General features: G+C 42.6%; 1 protein-coding gene across 1 annotated transcript in view; it reads left to right on the top strand.

The window, feature by feature from the left end:
* GNAO1 (G protein subunit alpha o1) overlaps positions 1-27,501 on the top strand; it is a 1,102,755-nt gene that overhangs the window by 429,681 nt on the left and 645,573 nt on the right. The gene's annotated exons all lie outside the window — the stretch shown is intronic.

Here is a 27,501-nt window from a genome sequence, read left to right as displayed (position 1 = left end):
TACATGCAAGGTCTGGCTTTTGGGATTTCAGTTTAACTTATGTTTTATAGTTTGTGGTCACTTATTCTGTATTTGGCATTTGTGTTCTCTGTGTGTGACTGAGGTGTTCTGTAAGCATTAATTTTCTATGTAGCACTTTGTAGTAATTTTGCTTGGTCAGTTTTCCCAATAGATGTATTGATATTATAGTGCCTGTGATAACGTGAGTGAGGGTTGATGGTGAGCCTTCAGATTATACAACCAGACAAAGGTACAAAGGTAAAACATAACTCTATTAACTCAAAAAGTTGAGGCCTGTTACTTCACAGGTACAGAAAATTAAGGGTAAAGTTTCTTGATACTCAGAGGAGCTTTGACAGGCCCCAAAATATAGTTTATGTAGAGGGGTATATTCGATATGACATCTGTCCAACTTTGGACGTTTTGTAAAAAACATCCAAAATCTGAACAGGAAAGAAGTTCATTTTCAAAAAAAGAAAAACATCTATTTTTTCGAAAATACTGTTTTGAACAAGGTTTTGTGATTTGGACGTTTTATTTTTTGGTTCATTAAAAAAAAAAAAGTCCAAGTGCAAAACACACATAATCAAGCCATTAGGATGTAGGAGGAGCCAGCATTTTTAGTAGACTGGTCCCCCTGACATCCCAGGAAAGCAGTAGGGCACCATAGGGGGCACTGCAGTGGACTTCATAAAATACTCCCAGGTACACATCTCACCATTGCTCCCTTACATTGTGTGCCCCCCAAAACCCCACTACCCCCAATGTACACCACTACTATAGCCCTTACGGTGTGAAGGGGGTACTAATATGTGGGTACAGTGGGTTTCTGGTGAGTTTTGGAGGGCTCACAGTTTTCTCCACAAGTGTAACAGATAGGGGGAAGTAGAAAGCCTGGGCTCACCTGTCTGCAGTGCACTGCACCATTACTAGACTACTCCAGGGACCTGCATGCTATTCTAATGGACCTGAGTATAACATCTGAGGCTGCAAGGTAATGTTTTTAATCACATTTATCGGGGGGTGGGATGGGGTTAGTGACACTGGAGGAGTAGTGGGAGGTCATCCCTGATTCCCTCCAGTGGTCATCTGGTTCATTTGGGGCACCTTTTTGTGCCTTATACGTTTATAAAAACAGGTCTAGCTCAAACTGTCTTTAGTTTTCGTCCTGGACCGTTTTGTTTGTAAATAATTGTCACAAATTGAATACAGTGAAAAACAGGTTCAGGCTTTCTAAGCAAACTAAGTCTGTAAAATCATAGGACCTCTCAGACCTGATATTTCACTGAAGAAATGTGACAGCCTGATTAAGCTAATGAAGCTTGGCAGAGTTACGAAGTTGCCAAGATTGTGTACAGCTGGACATAGGCATACTGAGAAACTTCATAAGAAATAATTTGGGCAAAGATAAGGCCAGGTGCAGAAAGTTAAATTTAGGATGAGCGAAGCTTGGAGATACGCAAACTTACTAAGGTTGAAACTTGGTCATAATTGGATGAGAGATAAGCAAACTCACTGAAGTTGAAGCTTGGTCATAATGGATGTATTGTGCCAATTATGATGAAATTGCAGGTGGCCAATGTATGGGCTAATAGCACAGAATGGTAGACTGAAAGTATTAAAAAGACAGTCTGCTAGGATATAGGTGGTGAAGCCAGAAGAGAGAGGACTGACTGCGTGTCGCAGAGTGTTGCTCCACCGTGTGCCAGATATGAATGCCTAATTGCCTGTACTGCCTTTGGGTAAGATACTGATGCTAATAAACGATAGTCTTATATCCACTGACTCCCGGGTGTCTTTCTGATTAGTAGCTTGTTAGTGCCCAGATTGTGTTAAAGCAGTTCTGAGCGGATACAAGGTCAGAATAATAATCATTTTATGCAGTCCTCTTCTGGGTAGTAGAAATCCTATTGTTTCCCCTGCCCAAACTATTAATACTACGACCTTATAGCCTTTTTATAGCCCCTAATATATTCATTATGATAGCAGAGGATGCGCTTTTGCTTATTCCTCTGGGAATAAATGAATAAATGGGTCTACCACCTTTAACTATATTCCTTAGGCTTTGATAAATGCTGGGATGTGTTCTGCCAAACATTAGCTTTTCTCACTGTTTTTAGCTACTAGCACAGCACATTTAATTTAAAACAATTTCTTAGACTTTTCCCCATCATTTCTAAAATGTAATGAAACTTAGTGCTCAAGGTCTTTTCTTCCGGGAAAGCTGCCAGAGCAAGATCGTTTATACAATTAGCCCTGCATGTTCCGTACACAGAGATAACATGCCATGCTGAAGCAGAATTGGCACAGTGAGTTTAAAAGTAATTTTTTGTGTGTTTCCTGCTCTGCCCTAAGCGAGCTGCAAATGTTCTGCTTCTTTTCCTGTTAGCTTTCTACTGACAGCGGAACAGCTTTTCCATACACCTGCTCTGTAATGAGAGCTAGGTATATTCCCTCATCCAGCCTTACAGTTTGCTCTCACTTCTACTTACCCTTGCTTTCTGATTTATCAGCAAGATTTCTGTTTCTGGCTTAAATCTTTATTTATTTTGTTAGATAGTTTCCCTTCAGTGGGGACTGACCCCCCCCCCCCCCCCCTTTGTAGAGGTTCCAGACTTGTTTCCCACCACTAGGTGGAGTGTTGAAGTCTTTTGTGGCTGCTGTTTCCCCTACAACAGGGAGTGTTGAGCGCCTACAGCTGCTGTTTCCCCTAAAAGAGGGAGTGTTGAGCACCTACTTAACCTCTACCAAGGTGCTTTTTGGGGTTCTACATTTTGTACAGGAGAGTTTGAGACTGGTTTCCCACTGCAGAAATGGGTGGAGTGTTGCAGTCTTAGGTAGGCTCCTGGTGCTCTCTGCAAAGGAGGGTTTGGGCTGGTTACCCACTTACAGTGGAGAGTTGCAGTCCCAAGTAGAACCGGTTTCCCTCTATAAAAAAGAAAAAAAAGAGGAGCGTTGCGGGTCTACGTCCCTTTGCATACGAGTATTGGGAATCTACTGTCCCTTTACAAAGAAGTGGTTTTTAGGGTCCGGTTGTCCCTCTTTCTAGAGAGGAGTGTTACGGCCCTATTTCCCTTTGTGAACACAAAGGAGTGATTGCCAGGGTGCCTCTATATGGGGTACTATCCAAATTGTCCCCCAGATTATCTGTATTTTTTTCTTTCCAAATTTTGACCTAAATTACCCCTATTTTTTTTTTATTATTACCTGTCCTAGGTTTGAAGTGATCAAACTGTGCATGTGGTAAGGGCATTTTTGGGCGGCCGTGTCTTAAGTTTCTTGTAATGGCTCCTGATAAAAAAGGATTTAGTTGGTGGATGCACTAATTAGTCTCAGGTTTAGAACGCAGGGTTCGCTCAGTCCCTTGACTGCTAAGTATAGATATTACGATATTACTGTGTCTTGTCCCAGTGAGCCAAAGTTGAAGTGGCTCTGCAAATTACCGTGGGCAACTCACTTTTCTTACTCAGACGCATTCGCAGGTTGCCTGGGTAAACGTGGGGTCAGGGCCGGTCTTAGCAAGTGCGGGGCCCTATGCAGACCAATTTGATGGGGCCCCACCCTAGCCCTGCCCCCACCTAACTCCGTCCCCACCCTAGCTCCAGGGCCGGCTACCCCTCCCTCTGAGTTCCCGGGCTGCTCCTTCTGAGCTCCAAGGCCCCCAGCTCCAGGGCTTCCCCCCCCTAGGGCTCCCAGCTCCAAGGCCCCCCTCCCTCCCGGTCATTTTTTAACACCCCCTCCAAAATCCAGTACTAGGTATGCCGAGAATACAAAACACTCTAGGACCTATTGAGCAATTCTACCATACCATAAGCAGTCATTTCTACGAATCACACAAAGAAAAGGAAAACATCCTAAAACACTACAGTGAGTGAATGTCACGCTGAGTTCAAAATGGCCGTCGAGTAGAATGGACGCATTTTAAGAGCTCCTGCTGAATTTACCTTTTTTAAGACTGAGGTGCTTTACCCACAGTTATTCCTCAGAATGCCCAAGAGAAGGAGGAAAGCCGCTGCCTTAGCCTCCCAACGGCTTGGAACCCTGACTCCAGCGGGCTCCAGACGCTAGTACGCCAGTGAGCGGCTCGCTGTTGTCTCCTGCGCTTGTTGAAGGTGCGCAGGAAACCTTAGAGCTGGAAGTTTCTCTAAGCCCTGACGTTCGAACACCTCCTCCTCCTCCTGTGCCTCGTGGGTTCGGCCCTCCAGTTATGGCGTCTCCGACTCTAATCCCGGAAGGGGAGATAGAAGAAGGAAGATTGGGGGCAAAAGAAGATCACGAAGGAGTAGTGCCGATAACGATGGCTGAAACAACGACGGAGGAGCAAAATGTCTCTAGTGTGGCAGGTATTTCCTTACAATTACAACAAACAGAGGTAGGAACCTTTTCACTTGCACTTTTGCAAATTAAACCTCCCGAAGTAACGTTGGACTGCCTTTGGACACTTATTGTTGATTTGGGTAAGGCACTAATACCTCAACTACAAAAAGTTAGACAAGATACTGAAAGAGTGGAAGATAAAGTAAAACAGTTGAATGTACAAGTTGAAAAGCAGGCGAAAGATATACAACATTTGCAAGAAGTTCAATATGCCATGTTAAAAGATCTAACTAATTTAAGAAGGAAAGCAGAGATATTGGAAAATCTTTCTAGGAGTAATAATTTACGATTTATAAATTTTCCTTACTTGACCACGATGGCTCCAAGGGAGATGTTAAAATTATACTTCAAGGAAATTCTTCAGATAAATGAGGAGAATATACCTCCATTAGCACAAGTTTTTTATCTCTCACCCAGGAATCAACAAATATTAGAAAATAAACCCCTTGATGTATCAGCTCTGTTAGAATCCTCAGATACAGATCAAGTAATACCAGCTACTTTAGTGGCTACAGTTGCTTTGTCTCTGGACAAACTTTGGATATTAAAATTATTTTATAAATATCGTGAAAAGACTTTCAAGGGATTAAAAATTAATGTATACCCCGATGTGTCGAGGGAAACACAGATGCGCCGAAAAAGATTTTTTCAGAAGAAGCAGGAAACGATTCAAATGGGAGCACATTTCTTTTTAAAATTTCCGTGCAAATGTCTAGTTACCTACCGGTCCGAAAAATTTGTGTTTTATGATTCCTCCCAACTAGAGACATTCATTACATCTAGAAGGACAGTTGGATTAACTTCTCCAACTAGTAATAATGTTTGAAATTAAATGTAGTGTCTAACTTATGTCCGCCTACTCTTTGTAATTGATTTCTTTTTTTTGCCTGCTATATCTTCAACAATAATTGTATTTTGAACTCCTCAATGTGGACTTATATTGGTTTGAGGAGACTCTTATAAAATAGTATGTTTTTTCCTGACATTGTAACCTCATTTTGCCAATTTTCTCATCAAGTTTGTGTACTTATAAAATTTGAAATTCAATAAATAAATAATAAAAAAACAAAAAAAAAAAAAACACTACAGTGAGCACTAGAACATCAATTCACCTATTGTAAAATGAAACCTGACAAAATAGTACAGATCGTCGATCCTGCACAGTCAATGCCAACTGAAAGCCATGTCTTTTTCACAAACACAGATACACCCTAATCCACTATAGAATAAGTAGTAATATTTAAAGTTTCTATTTAGACAAAAATTAAACTGAACCCCCAAGATGCCAGACTCTGCATACAATTCAACACCACAGAAACAGAAAATGACCCCTAGTACTGTGCAAAATATAAAGACAGCAGATGTAAATTTGAAAAAAACTAACAAATACCAATCACCACTTTATAAATTAACAAATAGAAATAAACAAATACAGAAAATAAAATAATCCCATTTTTATTGGACTAATACATTTGGCTTCCAGAGGCCAAATCTCCTTCCTCAGGTCAATACAGTATAGTACTGTTACAGTATCCTATCCTGACCTGAGGAAGGGGGTTTTCTTCTCTGAAAGTTAAGTCGAAATGTATTAAAATTAGTCCAATAAAAAGATTACCTTATTTACATGTTCTATTTATAAACATTTATTAACACAGCTACAATACTATATCCTAAAGCAAAAAAATAAAAATATATATTTTATTTACAGTTTGTTGTCTCTGGTTTCTGCTTTCCTCATCTTCTTTTCACTGTCTTCCTTCCATCCAGCATCTGTCATCCAGTGTCTGCCCTCTCTGCTGTCCCCTCCATCTAATGTCTGCCCTCTCTCCCTGCCCCTTCCATCCACATCTGCCCTCTAAAAGAGATTGTAGTAGATCGGGTATCTTTAAATAACAATAAAAATCAGACAAAAGATTGCCAATTAATACTGTCAAGTACTAAGCATGATGTACTTAGGAACAACAAACATAGTTTGAAATGTCTATATGCGCAATGCCAGGAGCCTAAGAAATAAGATGGGGTAGTTGGAATATATTGCACTAAATGAAAAATTAGATATAATAGCATCTCTGAGACCTGGTGGAAGGAGGATAACCAGTGGGACACTGTCATACCCGGGGTACAAATTATATCGTAGTGATAGGGTGAATCGGATGGTGGAGGGGTAGCATTGTATATTAACGAGAGCCTTGAATCAAATAGATTGAAAATTCTGCAGGAAACAAAACACTCCTTGGAATCACTGTGGATTGAAATTCCATGTGCAAAGGGGAAAAGGATAGTGATAGGAGTGTACTACCGTCCGCCTGGCCAGGACGAACAGACGGATGCGGAAATGTTAAAGGAAATCAGGGGAATCCAAGATGGCTGCCGTACCTATGAACATCGAGGAGCTGCTTTCCTAGTAAAGAAAAAATAATGCCGAAAAGACGGGGGAAACGGCAGCTCGAGCTTCGCTGCCGCTTCCCCCCTTACCTCTTGGCCCGATGGACCAATATCTCAGACCCTCGGACAGAATACCCAGATCGGGAGCGGCCCTGAGAGTATCGCGGCGTTTTGGAGGTATCGGCGAACTCCGGGCCAAATGTTTCGCTGAGCCCCGACCAGAGGACTCCGCCCCCACAACCCGCGGTTTACCAGCTCTCCCTCAGGAGGATCAACGGGGCCCTCCGCCTTTGAACGGAAGGGCAACCCCAATGAAAGAAGCTCCTGAACAGCGCGAGGAAGAGCTAGAGGGTCAGTTCACAACTCCCGAGATGACCATTGCAGGGACCCAGGCTGTGGGACGAGGAGGAGAAGAACTCACGGGTTCTCAGGATCTACTTCTGCCATTTTCCCTTAAAATCCCGGAGAAACCATCTGAGGTAACGTTAGATGCCTTATGGGATTTGATGGCACAGGCCGTTACGACCTTTGCTGGTCAATCTAAAGTTTTATCTGAGAAAGTGGTTTGTTTAGAACAGAAGATAGTTAAAAATGAATCTGATATTAAAGGTATAAAAGATACTGAAGAAAAGATGAATAAAACGCTTCTAGAGACTGAGAAAGTACAGCAAACTATGGTGAAAGATGTTGTAAATCTGAGGAGGAAGATGGAACTTTATGATAATTTTATGAGGTATAATAATATCAGATTTATAAATTTCCCCATGGTCAAAATGGTGAAACCTTTAGATATGCTTAAAAGATATCTACTGGAAGTGTTACAAATTCCTCAAGAAACTTTACCACCTTTCAATCAAGCATATATGTGCCACAAAAAGATCTTCAGCAAGAACAAAATGCCCCATTGGATGTTTCTACTTTATTAGAGACTTCTGAAACTGACCAAGCTAGGCCAGCGACTTTGATTGCTACCCTAGCTCTATCATCAGATAAAGCTTGGCTATTTAGATTGTTCTTTAGAAATAAAGACAAATTATTTCTTGGACTTAAAATTAATTTGTTCCCAGATGTTTCAAAGGAAACTCAAAAGAGAAGAAAACAATTTCTTTTATTAAAATCAGCAGTTCTTCAACTGGGAGCCGTATTTTATTTGCGGTTTCCATGTAAATGTGTGATTCGATATAATTTGATGAAGTATGTATTCACAGAACCCCTACAATTAACATCCTTCTTAGCCTCTAAGAATACAATAGGAGTGAAATAAGAAGTTTTCTTTTTCTGTTAGTTCTAGGTATTATTTGATTTTGTTAAACTATTTTCCTCTAATCACCTCCATGTATTATATCTTGGATTCTCCTTCTGGTGGACTTGAGTAATATATTTCATATTATTATTACTTTTTTTATTTTTTATTTTTATGTTTTTGTAAGTACAGATATCCTGAAATATTTACTTTTCTGTTCAAGGTTATATATCTTGATATATTTTGTAAAATGAATAAAAAAAAAAAAAAGGAAATCAGGGACGCAAACAAACTGGGCAACACATGGGGGATTTCAATTACCCGCATATAGACTGGGTTAATGTAACATCTGTACACGCAAAGGACATAAGATTTCTTGATGAAATCAAGGACAGCTTCATGGAACAGCTAGTTCAGGAGCCGACAAGAGAAGGAAAAATACTAGACTTAGTCCTTAGTGGTGCTCATGATCTAGTGCAGGGGGTAACGATACGAGGGCCGCTTGATAACAGTGATCATAATATGATCGGTTTTGATATTGGCATTGAAGGAAGTGAAACTAGGAAATCAAGTACGCTAGCGTTTAACTATAGAAAAAGGTGATTACGACAAAATGAGAAAAATGGTGAAAAAAAGACTGAAAGGAGCAGCTCGCAGAGTAAAAAACTTGCATCAGGCGTGGATGCTGTTTAAAAACACCATCCTGGAGGTTCAGGACATATATATTCCACGTATTAGAAAAAAGGGAAAAAAGACTAAACGTCAGCCGGCGTGGCTAAACAGTAAGATAAAGGAAATCATTAGAGCCAAAAAACAATCCTTCAGAAAGTGGAGAAGAGAACCAACTGAAAGTAACAGGATAGATCATAAGGAATGCCAAGCCAAATGCAAAGCGGAGATACGGAGGGCAAAAAAGGACCTTTGAGAAGAATTAGCGTTGGAAGCAAAAATACATAGTAAAAATTTTTTTAGATACATTAAAAGCAGGAAACCGGCCAAAGAGTCGGTTGGGCCGCTGGACGAAAATGGTGTAAAGGGGCGATCAAGGAGGACAAAGCCGTAGCGGAGAAATTAAATGAATTCTTTGCTTCGGTCTTCACCGAGGAGGATTTGGGGGGGGACACCGGTGCCGGAAAGAATATGTGAAGCCGGGGGAGTCGGAGAAACTAAACAAATTCTCTGTAACCTTGGAGGATGTAATGGGTCAGTTCAGCAAGCCTGAAGAGTAGTAAATCACCGGGACCTGATGGTATTCATCCCAGAGTATTAATAGAACTAAACCAATGAACTTGCGGAGCTACTGTTAGAAATATGCAATCTGTCCCTAAAATTGAGTGTAGTACCGGAAGGACTGGAGGGTAGCCAATGTTACTCCGGATTTTTTAAGAAGGGTTTCCAGAGGAGATCCGGGAAATTATAGACCGGTTGAGTCTGGACGTCGGTGCCGGGCAAGATGGTGGAGGCTATTATTAAGAATAAAATTGCAGAGCATATACAAAAACATGGACTGATGAGACAAAGGTCAGCACGGATTTAGTGAAGGGACAGTCTTGCCTCACCAATTCTAATGCATTTTTTTGAGGGGGGTAAGCAAACATGTGGACAATGGGGAGCCGGTTGATATGTATATCTGGATTTTCAGAAGGCGTTTGACAAAGTGCCGCACGAAAGACTCCTGAGAAATTGCAGAGTCATGGAATCGGGAGGTAGGGTATTTTATGGATTAAGACTGGTGAAAGATAGGAAGCAGAGAGTAGGATTGCGTGGCCAGTATTCTCAGTGGAGGAGGGTAGTTAGTGGGGTCCCGCAGGGGTCTGTGCTGGGTTCCGTTGCTTTTTTAATGTATTTATAAATGACCTAGAGATGGGAATAACTAGGGAGGTAATTAAATTCGCCGATGACACAAATTATTCAGGGTCGTCAAGTCGCAGAGGAATGTGAACGATTACAGGAGGACCTTGCGAGACTGGGAGAATGGGCGTGCAAGTGGCAGATGAAGTTCAATGTTGACAAGTGCAAAGTGATGCATGTGGGTAAGAGGAACCCGAATTATAGCTACGTCTTGCAAGGTTCCGCGTTAGGAGTTACGGATCAAGAAAGGGATCTGGGTGTCGTCGTCGATGATACGCTGAAACCTTCTGCTCAGTGTGCTGCTGCGGCTAGGAAAGCGAATAGAATGTTGGGTGTTATTAGGAAGGGTATGGAGTCCAGGTGTGCGGATGTTATAATGCCGTTGTATCGCTCCATGGTGCGACCGCACCTGGAGTATTGTGTTCAGTACTGGTCTCCGTATCTCAAAAAAGATATAGTAGAATTGGAAAAGGTACAGCGAAGGGCGACGAAAATGATAGTGGGGATGGGACGACTTTCCTACGAAGAGAGGCTGAGAAGGCTAGGGCTTTTCAGCTTGGAGAAGAGACGGCTGAGGGGAGATAGATAGAAGTGTATAAAATAATGAGTGGAATGGATCGGGTGGATGTGAAGCGACTGTTCACGCTATCCAAAATACTAGGACTAGAGGGCATGAGTTGAAGCTACAGTGTGGTAAATTTAAAAAACGAATCGGAGAAAATTTTTCTTCACCCAACGTGTAATTAGACTCTGGAATTCGTTGCCGGAGAACGTGGTACGGGCGGTTAGCTTGACGAAGTTTAAAAAGGGGTTAGATAGATTCCTAAAGGACAAGTCCATAGACCGCTATTAAATGGACTTGGAAAAATTCCGCATTTTTAGGTATAACTTGTCTGGAATGTTTTTACGTTTGGGGAGCGTGCCAGGTGCCCTTGACCTGGATTGGCCACTGTCGGTGACAGGATGCTGGGCTAGATGGACCTTTGGTCTTTCCCAGTATGGCACTACTTATGTACTTATGTACTTATGTACTTATGATCCATCCACCATCTGCCCCTGTCTGCCCTCTCTCTCTCCCCATCCATTCACTGTCTGCCCTTTCTATCCCTGCCATCCACTGTCTGCCCTTTCTCTCTGCCCCTTCAATCCACAATTTGACCTCCCTCTCCCATCCATCCGGGGTTTGCCCTCCCTCTCGCTACCCCATCCAGGATCTGCCCCTCTCTCCGCCCCTTTTTCAGTCCCCAGTTCCAGCCCCACTATCCCACCAGTCCCCCATTTCAGCCCCAGCCCTTTTCTCCCACCAGTCCCGAGCTTCAGCCCCCCAGCCACTTCTCCCTATCCCGTTTTCAGCCTCCAGTCCCAGTACTAGCCCCCTTATCCCACCTACCCTCCTTTTCAGCCCCCAGTTCCAGCCCCCTTCATCCACATGCCTTGTATTAGGGCCCCCTTTTCAGAACCATTCTCCCACCTGACCCACGCATGCCCCATTTTCCCACCAGCCCCAGGCGTGGCCCCCATTTTCCCATATGGCCTCTTCTCAGACCCCAGTGCCTGCCCCCTTCTTCCATCCGAGAAGCCCCTCCTCAGTCCCCTTCTCCCATCCAAGAACCCCAGTCCCCTCCCCACCCGTCCCCTTTAACCATCCAAGAACCCCCTCCCCACCCCCTTCTCCCATCCGTGAACCCCCTCCCCACCTCGGTCCCCTTCTCCCATCCAAGAACCCCAGTCCCCTCCCCACCCGTCCCCTTCTCACATCCGAGAACTCCCTCCTCAGTCCCCTTCTCCCATCCAGAACCCAGTCCCCTCCTCACCCGTCCCCCTTTAACCATCCAAGAACCCCCTCCCCACTCCCTTCTCTCATCCGTGAACCCCCTCCCCACCTCGGTCCCCTTCTCCCATCCAAGAACCCCAGTCCCCTCCCCACCCGTCCCCTTCTCACATCCGAGAACTCCCTCCTCAGTCCCCTTCTCCCATCCAAGAACCCCAGTCCCCTCCTCACCCGTCCCCTTTAACCATCCAAGAACCCCCTCCCCACTCCCTTCTCTCATCCGTGAACCCCCTCCCCACCTCGGTCCCCTTCTCCCATCCAAGAACCCCAGTCCCCTCCCCAACCCGTCCCCTTCTCACATCCGAGAAACTCCCTCCTCAGTCCCCTTCTCCCATCCAAGAACCCCAGTCCCCTCCTCACCCGTCCCCTTTAACCATCCAAGAACCCCCTCCCCACCCCTTTCTCCCATCCGTGAACCCCCTCCCCACCTCGGTCCCCTTCTTCCATCCAAGAACCCCAGTCCCCTCCCCACCCCGTCCCCTTTAACCATCCAAGAACCCCCCCCCCCACCCCCTTCTCCCATCCATGAACCCCCTCCCCACCTCGGTCCCCTTCTCCCATCCAAGAACCCCAGTCCCCTCCCCACCCGTCCCCTTTAACCATCCAAGAACCCCCTCCCCACCCCTTCTCCCATCCTTGAACCCCCTCCCCACCTCAGCTTTAGAAATGTTAAGTAGTAGGTCTCCTTCCCATTTGAGAACCCCTCCCTACCCTTCCCCCCACTTGAGAACCCCACCCCACACACCCTTCTCCCCATCTGAGTCCCCCCCCCCAACCTACCTACTAGCTTTGTTCTCCCGGTCCCACCACCCTCACTGGCTTTAAAAAAAGAATTTGGAAGCGCCAGAGGGACAGGCAGCACCTCGTGTCTGCCCTCCCTGCTACTAAAAATGTTTTCGACGTCGTCATTGGGCCTTCTCACATTGAGTCCCGCCCACCCTTGCGGTAATTGGAAGTTACCTCAGAGAAGGGCGGGACTCAATGTGAGAAGGCCCAATGACGACGTCGAAGACATTTTTAGTAGCAGGGAGGCAGACACGAGGCGCTGCCTGTCCCTCTGGCGCTTCCACAGTCTTTTTTTTAAAGGTAGGACAGGGTGGGAGCAGCGGGTGCAGGGCACCCCCCACCCGCTGACAGCCGGGGCGGACCGCCCCCACCACTCTGCCGTCGCGCGCCATCCGAGGGAGGGAGGACTGGAACTCGAGCGGTCGGGGCGACCTTAGGCGCGCCGCGCGGGGCCCCCCTGAGCGCGGGGCCCTATGCGGCCGCCTCGACTTAAGACCGGCCCTGCGTAGGGTATTTCAGTAGCTCTGTTTGTGAGCCCTCCCTCGATTGCAGTGTGTGACTTGAATTTAAGTTAGTGTGTGACGCAAGCCTTGGAGGAGTACCCCTGAAGAGTGGAGAGTTCTGAAGAGAGGTAAGTATATAATTCACTTTATTTTTTGGATCAATTTTTAATGCAGATTTAGGTACAGTGCCAGCCTTGTTGCATTTTCATTGAGTGCAACTAAGTCTGTTAAACTAAAGGAAATCACCAACGAGATCATCCAAAGCTTCCAAATCATGCACACCTGGACGGATACATTTCAGCTAAAACTTAACGCAGAAAAAACACAATGCCTTATACTTACCTCACAGCACAACACAAGTAAAAACTCCATCATAACCACCCCAAACTTTTCCCTCCTCTTCACTAACACTTTGAAAATTCTTGGAGTCACCATTGACCGAAATCTCACACTGGAAAACCACGTGAAAAATATAACTAAGAAAATGTTCCAATCCATGTGGAAGCTCAAAAGAGTAAAACCTTTCTTCCAAGAGCCATTTTTCGAAACCTGGTACAGTCAATGGTACTAAGTCACCTGGTCTACTGCAATGCACTTTACGCTGGCTGTAAGGAACAGATTATCAAGAAACTTCAAACTGCCCAAAATACTGCAGCCAGACTTATATTTGGTAAAACAAAATATGAAAGTGCAAAACCCCTAAGAGAGAAATTACACTGGCTCCCAATTAAAGAACGTATCACGTTCAAGATCTGCACGATTGTTCACAAAATCATTTACAGAGACGCCCCGTCATACATGCTTGACCTTGTAGACCTCCCACCCAGAAATGCCAAAAGATCTGCCCGCACTTTTCTTAACCTACACTTCCCAGTTGCAAAGGATTAAAATACAAACTAACACATACCTCCAGCTTTTCCTACATGAGCACGAAATTATGGAACGCTATACCAAAACACGTGAAAACAATTAACGAAATCACTAACTTTCGCAAATCGCTGAAAACCTATCTCTTCACCAAAGCCTATCACAAGAATCTATAACTAATTCAACATAACACCACTCATCCCTTACTATGAATATCTTTTATAATTGCTTGTTTAGATTACTTATGATCCTGATATCCTTCATATCTCTGTAACATCAATTGTATCTTTGTACCCTGATATGGTGATGCCATAACAGGTTTCTGTAAGCCACATTGAACCTGCAAATAGGTGGGAAAATGTGGGATACAAATGCACTAAATATAGTTAAGCACATAATTACATAACACCATTTGTGCCACTCTTGGTGCCATATACTTTTCTGACCATGGCCATGCCCCTAGAGACTGTTCTAAAGTTTTTCCCTTTTGATAAATACCTTAATGCGATATTTATCCTTATTGGGGCGCAGAAAGGTAATCCCAAATCTCTGCACCCTTCCCAAAACCAGGCGCATCCACCTTGAACGTGGCCGCACCTACAGCTCCACCTCCATGTAAGAGGGCTCCGCCTCCATGTGAGTCAGGGTTCTCTAATGAACTTCTAACCCAGCCCTCTAAACCAGTGAACTCCCTGTTATTCCCCATCCCTTTGGGCAATGCTTATCCAGGTCAGTCCCAAGTTGACACTATAACTACCCTTGACAAAAAAGACCAGGCTACCAGTGTTTTGCGACAACCAAAAGTTACCAGCCCAAATCATCGCGCACATATTGAGTTTTGGCGCTGCCATTGGCTAGGTCATTTTGCTGCCGAATGCCGCCAAAATCCACAGTCCTTTCATATGTATGCCCGGCGTAATAATCCCCCTGTCCAGCAATCGTTCTGTTTGTGGAACCCGGACCCACGCCGTTCTCAGTGACTAGGCGTGGTCCATACCCAAGCAGATTATAAGGACCCTATGATCACTCTGCTCAATTGTAATGTTGTGAAGAACAATGCTTATGCTATTAGATTGAAGAATAGGAGTTATCCCAAATACAAATGAATTGCTCCCAGATTCTTAGTAAGTTACTTTCAATGTCTGTATTTGTGTGTGTTGGGTGGATAGAGGCTGATCACCTTTAATCCACCCTGTCTGTCTCTTATTTCACAAACATTGCATTTATATCTTTGTCTTTGTTTGTTATGCTTCCTTGCTAGAAAAATGTTTGCTAGCATAGGTCTAAATTTTCCTGGAAAAAAACCCCAATGTATTGTAAATCAGTTTTTTATGGGAATACTGGAGGATTCCCTTTTGCTGAATATTTTTGGAGCAGAATTTGAGTACTCAACCTTTTTGTTTTTTACAAAGCTGCTCAAAGTCTACGAACTTGTGGAAGGTTAAATATATTATTCAATTTTTTAATCTACATACAGTCTATATTATTTGCTCACCAAGAACCGTTTGTGTACTAGTACCTTTGCCTTAAGATAACAAGATAAAACTCGTTATTTCTCCCTTTACAGTGCAGACTGTCCGGTTTTTTGTGACGTTACTTTATACTGAAACGCAACTGTCTGAATAATAAATTGCTCACCGTTCACTGCTTTCTGTCCAAGCCTCTTTTGTTTCACAACAGCTGTATTTTCTTTTTCTGGTATAGGAGAAATTAAAGTTTTTTTCCCTTCCGTTTGCTCTCCTGCATTACTGTGTGTGGGTAGAGATTTCTGAACTTTCTTGTGCAGCGATCTTTCCCTTGACATAGACTGTACATTATTTTAGCCTGTGCACATTCATCTTTAGCCTGTGCAGATTCGTCTGCCCATAAATTATGTCCTGTTATCTTACTCAAGTTTTACGGCTCCCAACTGCTTTCTGTTTCACAGCTCATTGATTCACAGGATGGAGGTATATTTAAAGTGCAGTGCCATTTTGTTTGTTCTATTACGATTTGAACTTTTTTTACAGCTAAAATTTTATTAGCTTGGGTTCCAAGCTTGCCATTACTTGTTCTAAATAAAATGAAAAAATAATTCTGCTAAGTAATAAGCACAATATGTGCTTTCCCAGACACTTTTTTGTGCTTCTCAGTACATCGTCTCTTTACTTCTGCATGCCTACTGTTGTTTTTCTGCCCTATTGTGCAATTGTATTCTTCTTAATTACATAGGAGATCACTTGTTCCGGTAATCTGATTACATACTTTTCACATTTCTTTTTTATTTTTTCTGGATTTGAGAACTGTTTTCCTACTTATTTAGCCCCCAGAGGGGGCTACCATAATACAGATTTTCAGTTATGTTTTGATTTGTAGAGATTTTCATAAGAAAGCAAATGGATGTTTGAAAAATTCCCATTCATTTTTGGGTAATACTATGTGAATGGTTACAGAAATGGTAATTTGATATATGTTTGTGCAGCGCTGCGTACGCCTTGTAGCGCTATAGAAATGCTAAATAGTAGCAGTAGTAGTAGTAAGGTTCCAGGGATGTTTCAAAGTTTTTTTGGTTTTTGTGTATAATTTGAATGTACTTTTTACAAGTGCATGTTGTTGGATAGTCACATGGCAAAACATTTAGAGAATATACTGTATGTCGAGATGGTGAGAGAATGTGCTTGAAGGAGCAGAGCTATGTTGAAATGTTTGAATAAGGAAATGTATATGGTATCCTCTTTCTGTTTACTTGTATTATTGTCTTTCTTCAAAGCACCCTTATTTACTCTGAGTTGGCATCCTTTTGAAGCATGCTGCGACACTTGTCTCTCAACAGTGCCACCTATGGCTGCATTATTGGAAGGAGAATTATTAAGACCTACTCCATTTACTGGATAAACTGTTAAACTCTATCAATGTTTGCTTTTATGCAAATTCTGTTCCATGCTTTCTGTCTGCTTATTAGATGTGCAAGCATATGTTTACGGTTTGATTCATGTTTCATAATGTTTTTGGTCACCCAATATGCAGTGTTCTGCCCATTTCATAGCCAAATGTTTTTGTTTCTATTTTTCTGTATATGCCCTCTTATCATTCCACTACTGGCTGCTTTCTTAGGCAGATCGCCATTTGTAAGTAGCTGTACACATCACATTTCTTTAATAAATGCTTTTGCAGATACAATGGTCAGAGACTCTGCAATAACTGTCCCTTTACGAAGTACCCTTCCTGGATCAGGGACTGTCTGCCACTGCTGTAAAGCTGCCAATATCATACTTCCTGACTCAAATATGTGAAGTCTGCTACAAAACTTGACTCAGCCATACTTCATACTGTATGATTGGGGACTTATGGTTCTAGATTTTTCATGTATTTCATTGTTTGTCATTATTCTCTCTGCCTTGTTTGCAACCCTTTTGTTCATAAAAAGAGAATTTACATTCTGTATTGCTCTAACATTTGTGAAAGAAATGCTATAACTTTTTAACCTTATTTTGTTTTGAGCTGTTTGAAATTGTTCACACACAAACCCACTGGGGGCCATCCCTTTACCGCCACCATTCTGTTTTTCATTTCCTGTTGTTGGGCACTAGTGTCCACATATCCCCTAATCTAGGTCATCAAGAGGTCTAAGACAACCTGAGTAGACCAACTTCTCGCAAGGGTAAACCTGGCTACAAAGGGGAGGTGCTTCAATAGGAACCCTCGTCTCAAAACCGGTGAAGAACCTAATAACCCAAGCGAGAATTTAGGTCAAAATGGAGTCTTGACACCTGATACCAGATGACCCACGTGAACAATTGACTGACACAACAGTGTGGACTCACCAGTTTGGCCTGCTCCTGTCTAATATGGACTCTTTTGCATTTGCACTCTTACTCTACATCGTCTTTCTTTCAAGGACATTCTTCCTGTACAATTTGGGACTCTTGCCATAATGAAATATACTAATGAAATTGTTTTTCTCCCATTTCTGTTGCCTACTTTTCTACTACTTCGTATCATATGCTGTCTACTGCTATACTGGTTAACTCTTCTTCTATTGCGGTTAACTGTACTGTAATCTTTATTATATATTTCCTTTTTCTCTACAGGTCAACACTTAGGTCAAGTATTTTCTTATGTGATCACTATGACCTTATTTCAGCTCCCCAGGCATAAATAGGTGTAGTTTGGGTTCCTTCATTTTCAAACTGTTATACCTTTCATTAATTGCACCCTGCTAATTATTATCTGTACAGGTGATGATTTCTTAATCATCAAGAGGGGAGGGTAATGATAGCCTTGCCTCTACCTCTAGTCATCCAAAAGCTCTCAAAGTTGCAGACTTGGTGCACCGGAAGTACTACACCAGCCACCCCCACCAGTCCAATGATTGCCACTCCTCCTAAACCCTCAGCCACCACTTCCTGACCTGATACCTATGTCAGAAGGACGTATTCCAGATTTAAGCGAAGAAAAACAAACAGCCGTCTTGTTAAACTATTTTCCTTTTGGGAAGGTCTGCTTGTAATGAGCTAAGTTATGTGAACTCTTTAACACATACTGTGAATGGTCACATGGAAGGAGTGTAGGCTAGTAGAATAGCATGTATAGAGACGATATTTCAAGTTAGCTAGAAGGAATAAGAGACATGAATACATATGGAAGTTTTTTTTAACAGAATTGTATAAGGATTGTATAGTTTCCGAAGAGTGACCCCTACAGTTGCATTGTCATAAAAGGATATTGTTTCATGTTTGATTATGCTTCTGTTTACATAATCAGATTTTTGCATATACCTTGAACTGTGCAAAGAATGAAATCTGAAGAACTCCCTTAAGTTGATGACATGTTCCTAATGAAGTGGACAACTGTTATATGGACTGTTTAAACTGGCTGGAAACCATGAGAAGCTTTCAGTAGAAGTCTCCTAGATGCAAAATGAACCCTTGCCTGCCTGAGTGAATCTTTCAACAGTATACAGACTGCTGTTTCACAATACCAGAACCACCTACACTGACTTATAAAATCCTCTGATGAAAAAATTGTCTACTTATCAGATCAATTAAATTTTAAGTGACTTTGAATTACCTGATTTTTAGCTGCTTACATTTTAAAGCTACACATTATGGACTTTTCCAAAAGATTCTATTCTTTTTACTGAATTATCCCTTTATATCACAAGCTGTTTTATGCACTGCTAATGTTATACAAATGTTCACCATGCTAGGGAAAACTTTTATACTTCTCAGTTGCTGTATAACACCCTATATCAAAAGTTTAGTACAACAGTTAATTGCAACTGCTTTAAGCAAGAAAGAACCTACAGGCCACTATGTCCTGTATGAACGCCTTATGGCTGATACTGAGCTTATTGCTGGAACAAAGGAAGAAGAAGATTATGTTCCTATGTATTTTCCAAAAACACTATAACTCAACAGTGCCTTCATATACGATCTAGATCTATTACCCTCAGAGTTTTGCCATTATCTTGCTCATAATTATAAGTCTGCTGTTTAACCTGCAGTAGTTATTCATTACATTTACTCTAGTAAGTTTGTATTTGGCCAATATTAACCCTTTTTAAATGCTACAATGAAATATTTCTTCCCTAATAATACTAGTTTTTAGCTATATTTACACAATCAAAATTTGGCTAATGATTGACTTTGTAATAATGATATATTAGTTGATTGCAATCATATGTACTCAACTTTGTTGATTCTATTGTATGACAAATAGACTTAATTGAATTCTTGTGTTTCCAAGTTTCACTCTGCCCCAGAGGGGTAATTGAAGGATAGTTAGGCCTCTTGGGTTGGTTATGGTAAAAGGGGAATCCCAACGCTGCATTTCATGTAGCTTATAGTAATGTATCCACATGCTGACTCTTGTTATTGCCTTGTTTCTCACCATGCCAGACCATCCATGTCACCTCGGTGTATACATCTCCTTACTGGACTCTAAGAGCCCTCTGGAAAGGATGGCCACATACTAGAGGTCACATGTGCCAGCCCCACCAATGGGCCCGGCAAGAGGGGATATGTAAATAATTGTCACAAATTGAATAAAGTGAAAAACAGGTTCAGGCTTTCTAAGCAAACTAGGTCTGTAAAATCATAGGACCTCTCAGACCTGATATTTCACTGAAGAACTGTGACAGCCTGATTAAGCTAATGAAGCTTGGCAGAGTTACAAAGTTGCCAAGGATTGTATACAGCTGTACATAGGCATGCTGAGAAACTTCATAAGAAATAATTGGGCAAAGATAAGGCCAGGTGCAGAAAAGTTAAATTTAGGGATGAGCGAAGCTTGGAGATAAGCAAACTTACTAAGGTTGAAACTTGGTCATAATTGGATGAGGGATAAGCAAACTCACTGAAGTTGAAGCTTGGTCATAATTAGATGTATGTGCCAATTATGATGAAATTGCAGGTGGCCAGATGTATGGGCTAATAGCACAGAATGGTAGACTGAAAGTATAAAAAGACAGTCTGCTAGGATATAGGTGGTGAAGCCAGAAGAGAGAGGACTGACTGCGTGTCATGGAGCGTTGCTCCACCGTGTTCCAGATATGAATGCCTAATTGCCTGTACTGCCTTTGGGTAAGATACTGATGCTAATAAACGATAGTCTTATATCCACTGACTCCCGGGTGTCTTTTTGATTATGTAGCTTGTTAGTGCCCAGATTGTGTAAAGCAGTCTGAGCGGATACAAGGTCAGAATAATTAATCATTTAAGGGAACATGCAATCCTCTTCTGGGTAGTAGAAATCCTATTGTTTCTCCTGCCCAAATTATTAATACTACGACCTTATAGCCTTTTTATAGCCCCTAATATATTCAAGTTCCATTTATAGCTGAAAAATGTCCAAGTGCTAGGAACGCCCAGATCCTGCCCTTAACACACCCCTGACACACACCCTTATGATTTGACCGCACTTCTGATGGACTTTATTATTATTATTATTAGCATTTGTATAGCGCTACCAGACGCACGCAGCACTGAACACCTGACACAAAGAGTCAGTCCCTGCTCAAAAGAGCTTACAATCTAAATAATACAGACAGACAAGACAGTTACGGGTGAGGGAAGTACTGGGTGAGAAGGAAGGAAGGAGCAAGGGGAGGGCAAATTAGTAGAGGCTAGGAGCCAAAAACAGCAGTGAAAAGGTAAGTGTTTAGCATGGATTTGAAAACAGGTAGAGATAGAGCTAGACGTATAGGTCCAGGAAGATGATTCCAGGCATAAGGTGCCGCGAGAGAAAAGGAACGAAGCCTGGAGTTAGCAGTGGAGGAGAAGGGGGACGACAAGAGCGATTTGTCCAGAGACTTCATAGAAAAAGTCTAGAAATTGGTTTTGAAAATACCAATTTGGATGTTTTGTGAGAAAAATGTCTAAATGCAGCTTTATGCCACGTTTTAGATGTTTTTCTCTTTTGAAAATGAGCCCAATAGTCTCTCCCTCTCAGGTGCCACAAGTGCTGGTCTGATTCTAGCCAGGCCTCAACAATAGGATTCTCACAATTATTCAGGTTAAGGTTTGACCTATCTGAGCCAGGTTATGGCAGCTACACATAGGTGGTATGGGCCCGCTTCTCCCTTCCCTGGCCCTTCTTAACCCAACTATGGCCCTTCCTTATATATTTCCTGGTAGCTGTCCTCCTTGCTCCACCCCTCCCATATCACTTCCTCTATGGACAGGACTATGGGGCTTAAGGTGGTTCTGATTCTGTGAGGGAGTATTTTCTTTAAAAAAATATTTTATTAAAGGTATAATTTATTTAATAGGATTTATTTAATGACTTTTTGGAAGAATTCACTCAAGGTGGTGTACAGTATACAAAAGTGAGCAGTACACCTAGACAATGCCTCCTTCCTCCGTAGGCCATTCATGGAGTTTAATGGAATGGGATGGAGTTGTCCCTGGTCACTCCTACCTCATGTGGCGCCATGTGCAAAATGCTTCCTCCTGACTATTCTGTATTATGTGTGAAGAAAGAAAAGATCTTTAAGCATTAACCAATACTATCGGAGACCAAGACAAAGTAGCAGACATATTTAACTGTTGGCAGATTGATTAACTGTTGATCTGTCAGGTTATAAAAAGCTCATTTTTAAGCTTAGGAGTTAGGCAAATTGAAATCTTGTTTACCAAAGTCTGATTTTTGTTCTGTAGTGCAAAGTCTTGTTTTACGTGGTCTTGACTATTGTAATTTATTAAAAAAAATTTTAAACCAGCACATCTACAACCCTGAGCGGGGAACAATACACACTCATAATAATTTATTATATTTAGCAGAAGTGTAGTCAGGTTTTGTCATCAGGGGCGCAGACCTTTTGTAAAATAAGTTCCAGTATGAAGCTGAAGGGATAGGCCACATAGGCGCCATTTCATTCAAAATCTGTTTGGGAGAGTGACCGCTCCCCTTGTACCTCCCCCCCTAGCTATGCCTCTGATATGTAGGTTTGCTTGCATCAAAACTGCAAGTTGTACAGGTTATTCCAAATGCTGTATCCCAGCTTATTTCTGGGTAGTCATGCTTTCAACATATTACGCTGGTTTTGTGTGATTTACATTGGTTACCAATTAAGGAAAGAATTTCATTTACTTCTCATTCACAAAGAATTAAAAAATGAATCTGCACATTATTTGTCTTCCATACTAAAAATATATGTACCAAGTTGTCCACTTAGATCAGAAGGATCTTTGTGCTTAACTATTTCAGCACTGAGGAAAGTGCATTTTGAAGAAACGCATAGGGGATCCTTTTCAATTGCAGGCCCAATGTTGTGGAATCAGCTTCCTATGAACATTAGAAAGCTATAGATACAATGAATTTAAGAACTTTTTAAAGAGTTATTTGTCAGAGTACATGGAACTGATATAAAAATGGGCACTGTAAAGTAGGCATAAGCACCGCCATACTGGGAAAAGATCAAGGGTCCATCAAGCCCAGCATCCTGTCTCCGACAGTGGCCAATCCAGGCCTCAAGAACCCGGCAAAAACCCCAAAACAAAACAAAAATTTAAATTAATAATGTTCAATGGACTTTTCCTTCAGGAATCTGTCCAAACCCCCTTTAAACTCAGCAAGGCCAACTGCTGTCACTACATTCTCCGGCAATGAGTTCCAGAGTCTAACTACACGCTGAGTAAAGAAAATACTTTCTCCGATTTGTTTTAAATCTACCACATTCTAGCTTCATCTGGTTCTATCATTGTTAGAAAGTGTAAACAAACGTTTCGCATCTGTCTGCTCCATTCCACTCATTATCTTGTACACTTCTGTCATATCACCCCTCAGCCGCCTCTTCTCCAAGCTGAAGAGCCCTAACCGTCTTAGCCTTTCCTCATAGGGAAGTCCTCCCATCCCTTTTACCATTTTTGTCACTCTTCTCTGTACCTTCTCCAATTCCTTTATATCTTTTTTGAGGTACAGCCAGTGGCGTTCCGAGGGGCGCTGACACCCGGGGCGGATCGCCGATGCGCCCCGCCCCCCGGGTGCAGTGCCCCCTGTGTAGCGCGACCCCCCCCCCCCGGCGAAGGGACACCCCGGCGAAAGAACCCCCCCCCGGGTGCACGCCACTGGGGGGGGTGCCGCGTGCCGGTCAGCGTCGTTCGTTTCCATGCTCCCTCTGTCCTGGAACAGGTTACTTCCTGTTCCTGGGCAGAGGGAGCATGGAAACGAACGCCGCTGACCGGTGCGCGGCACCCCCCCCCAGCGGTGCGCACCCGGGGTGGACCGCCCCCACGGCCCCCCCTTGGTACGCCACTGGGTACAGCAACTAGAACTGAACACAATACTTGAGGTGTGGTCTCACCATGGAGCGATACAACGGCATTATAACATTCTCGTGTTTGTTTTCCATCCCTTTCCTAATAAGACTCAACATTCTGTGGGCTCTCTTAGCTGCCGCAGCACACTGAGCAGAAGTTTTCAACGGCTTATCCACAATGACTCCCAGATCCCTTTCTAGGTCTGTAACTCCTAACGTGGAACCTTGCATGACATAGCTGTAATTTGGGTTCCTCTTTCCCACATGTATCACTTTGCACTTGTCAACATTGAACTTCATCTGCCACTTGGAGGCCCAATCTCTTAATCTTGTGAGGTCCTCCTGTAATCTTTCACACTCCTCCTGCGACTTGACAGCCCTGAATAACTTTGTGTCATCTGCGAATTTAATTACCTCACTAGTTACTCCCATCTCTAGGTCATTTATAAATATGTTAAAAAGCAGCAGTCCCAGCACAGACCCCTGAGGGACCCCATTAACTACCCTTCTCCATTGAGAATACTGACTATTCAACCCTACTCTCTGCTTCCTATCTTTCAACCAGCTCTTAATAATACCCTACCTCTGATCCTATGACTCTCCAGTTTCCTCTGGAGTCTTTCATGAGGCACTTTGTCGAATGCCTTCAGAAAATCCAGATACACAATATCCACCGGCTCCCCATTGTCCACATGTTTCTTCACCCCCTCAAAAAAATGCAGTAGTTTGGTGAGGCAAGACCTCCCTTCATTAAATCCGTGCTGACTTTGTCTCATGAGCCCATGTTTTTGTATGTGTTCTGTTATTTTATTCTTAATAATAGCCTCTACCATTTTGGCCGGCACCCACGTCAGACTCACCGGTCTATAATTTCCCGGATCTCCTCTGGAACCTTTTTTAAAAATCGGCATTACATTGGCCACCCTCCAGACTTCTGGTACCTCACCTGATTTTAGGAATAGATTGCATATTACTAACAGTAGTTCATTTTTCAGTTCTATTAATACTCTTGGATGAATACCATCCGGTCCTGGTGATTTGCTACTCTTCAGTTTGCAGAATTGACCCATTATATCCTCCAAATTTACAGAGAATTTGTTTAGTTTCTCTGACTTGCCTGCTTCAAATACCCTTTCCGGCACCAGTGTCCCTCCCAAATCCTCTTCGGTGAAGACCAAAGCAAAGAATTCATGAATAAGTATGAAAGGTGACTAAATGGAAGATGCAATAAAAATACGATTTGGGTTGTTGAGAGTCAAAGCAGGAATTGGTAGAAGATTATAGTGAGTAGTATTGCTGGTTGCCAGAGAATATGGTAAAAGCAGTTAGCTTAGCAGGATTTAAAAAACGTTTGGATAATTTTCTAAAAGAAAAGTCCATAAGGCATTTTTTAAGATGGACTTGGGAAAATATACTGCACATTCTAGGATAAGCAGCCATTCTTGGAAACAGGATACTGAGCTTGATGGACCTTCGGTCTGTCCCAGTAAGCAATGCTTATGTTTATGGCTGTTATGTTCTTAAGATCTGTCCCTCTAACATCTCCACCACCCGCACCTCTCTCTATTTTCCACTTTCATTTCACCCAAGGCTGTACTGTATTTTCTAACGCTTTCTCCTGCTGACCCCCCTGCCCCCTAGGTGAATCTTTCTCTCACTGCCCCCCCTTGCACCTTTCTCTTGCTGCTGTCACCCCCTTCACATCTTTCTTTTCCATTTTTTCTGGCAGCACTCTAGTTCTTACTTTTCCGGCAGTCCCCTCTCCCCTGCAGCTCCTTCTTTCTTGCTCTTCACGGCTGCAGCACTGAAAGCATGCTGCTCTCACTCGGCCCAAATCCTCTGTAACAGAACGTTTCACCTCTTCTGAAAGAACTTCCTGTTGCAGAGAGATGCTTGGGGCTGGGTGAGATGCAGCAGCGTGTCTTCAGTGCAGTGGACGTGAGGAGCGGGGAAGAAGGAGCCGCAGAGGAGAGGGGGCTGCTGGAATGCTGAAGAGGTAAAGCAATGCTGGATGTTTGTTGTTTGTGGGTGGGGGAGAAATGGCATTTAATTTGCATTAAAAATGTAACACTAAATATTTAACGCATTAATCGCATTAGTAACGCATTAAATGTACAGCTCTATTAAATTGTACTTATATTTTTGCCTCATTTATGTAAGCCACATCGAACAGAGTTCTAACTTTGATGACTGTGGGGTTTAAATGAAATGAAATGAAAGGATAGGCTCATTGTTATATGATTTTGGAGTTGGTGCTACTATGGTTTGGTAGCTTTGCTTTACAATTCCTAAGTAACTCTGTAGGAATTTGTATTACTTTACAGTATGCCTGATACTGTTACTGAGATGACAAATGTCCCAGTTGTGAACCCATTGTTGGGTTTCTGTAGATGCAGAATATCTCTCTATATAAAAGGCACCACCAACGTTCTATGAAGCCTCCAGCCGGAAGTGTGAAGGGGGAGAGATATCCGGTTTCCCCATGAGTGTCTGCCCCGCCCTCGCTCTCTCTGTAACACAAACAGTGAAGGAAAACACAGCAAAGCACCAAATCAAATCACTCTCTCTGTAACAGTGAAGGACTCAGAGGGGGGGAGGGGAGACAGGGCAGAGGGCAGGGACACACACACTCCCACATGCACACAGAAGAAAACCTTGCTAGCCCCCGTTTCATTTGCATCAGAAACGGGGCTTTTTTACTAGTATGCTCATAAAGAAAAAATATTAACAACAGTGTAGATTATAACACCAACATTAAAGTAGTTATAATAATTTCATTTTGGTGGTATAAATTGTGCTGTTGTTCTTGCTATTTCCTTTTTGTTCTTTGGTGTGGAAGCACCTTACGTACCTCTCTTTTTTTTTTTTTTTGCAGAATATATTCTTATATTTAACACCATTCTGGTTAAGTGTGCAATGTATGGAATGCTTTATATTTGAGTTCTAGGCTACATAATTGAACTGCTACGATTCTTGTTGCATACAAACCACATTGCAGAGGTTTTTTGTTTTGTTTATTTTTTATTATGAGGTCAATGTATACATGTAAGCATACATGTAGCTTAACTGTATTTTCAGTGACACTGTACATGTACTTTGTGTTGCTGAAAATACCCATGTAAACTATATGTGTACTTACAGATATATTCTAGTCCCTGGATTCTATATAGGTTGTCCAAAGTTGGGCGTCCAAATTTAGGCAGAGGGCCCACATGTGCACGTAAACAAATTAATCAATTGGGTGCTAACAACCAATAATTGAAGTTAATTGGATTTAATTGGCACTAATTTGGATTTACATTATACATCTGCCTAAGCGCTATTCTATAATGTCGTGTGCCCAACCCAAAAGGAGGCATGGCCATGGCAGGGGCATGGACGGGTAAGGGGTGTTCCATATTTTTAGGCACAGTGCTATAGGATACCGGGGTTACACATCCAACTTGCGCACCAGGATTTACAGCAGGTTTCAGCTGGCTTAAGTCCTTGCACCCAACATAGGATGTGGGAATCTGCTCTAAGTGCTATTCTGTAAAGGGCCTAAATTTGAGCGCCGTTTATTGAATCTGGCCCTATATGTGTAGCTTAATCATTTGGCCTGGTCCCTTCAGGTTTTTGTCACATCCAGGCCAAACATATAAGTTACACGTACAGGTGTTGAATATTGGTGCCTACATGTATAGAGTATGTGTAATTTGTGCAATTTTGGAATGCCCCTTCCATGTCCAATTTTCCTGCTAAATGAAACTTTATGTACGCTTTCACCAAAAATGGTTACAGAAAGATACTTGGACATTTGGTGCTATGCTGAACATCCAAGTATGTTTTGAAAATTGATCCCTATATAGCCTGGAAATATGTTGCTTTATTTTTCCATGGGACAAACACCTAACCCGTGCTCTTAGTGAGGTGATACCCT

The sequence above is a fragment of the Microcaecilia unicolor genome, chromosome 5, assembly GCF_901765095.1.
Source record: "Microcaecilia unicolor chromosome 5, aMicUni1.1, whole genome shotgun sequence".
Classification (NCBI taxonomy): domain Eukaryota; kingdom Metazoa; phylum Chordata; class Amphibia; order Gymnophiona; family Siphonopidae; genus Microcaecilia; species Microcaecilia unicolor.
The sequence above is the reverse complement of the archived record's forward strand: the minus strand, read 5'-3'. Positions and strand labels throughout refer to the sequence as shown.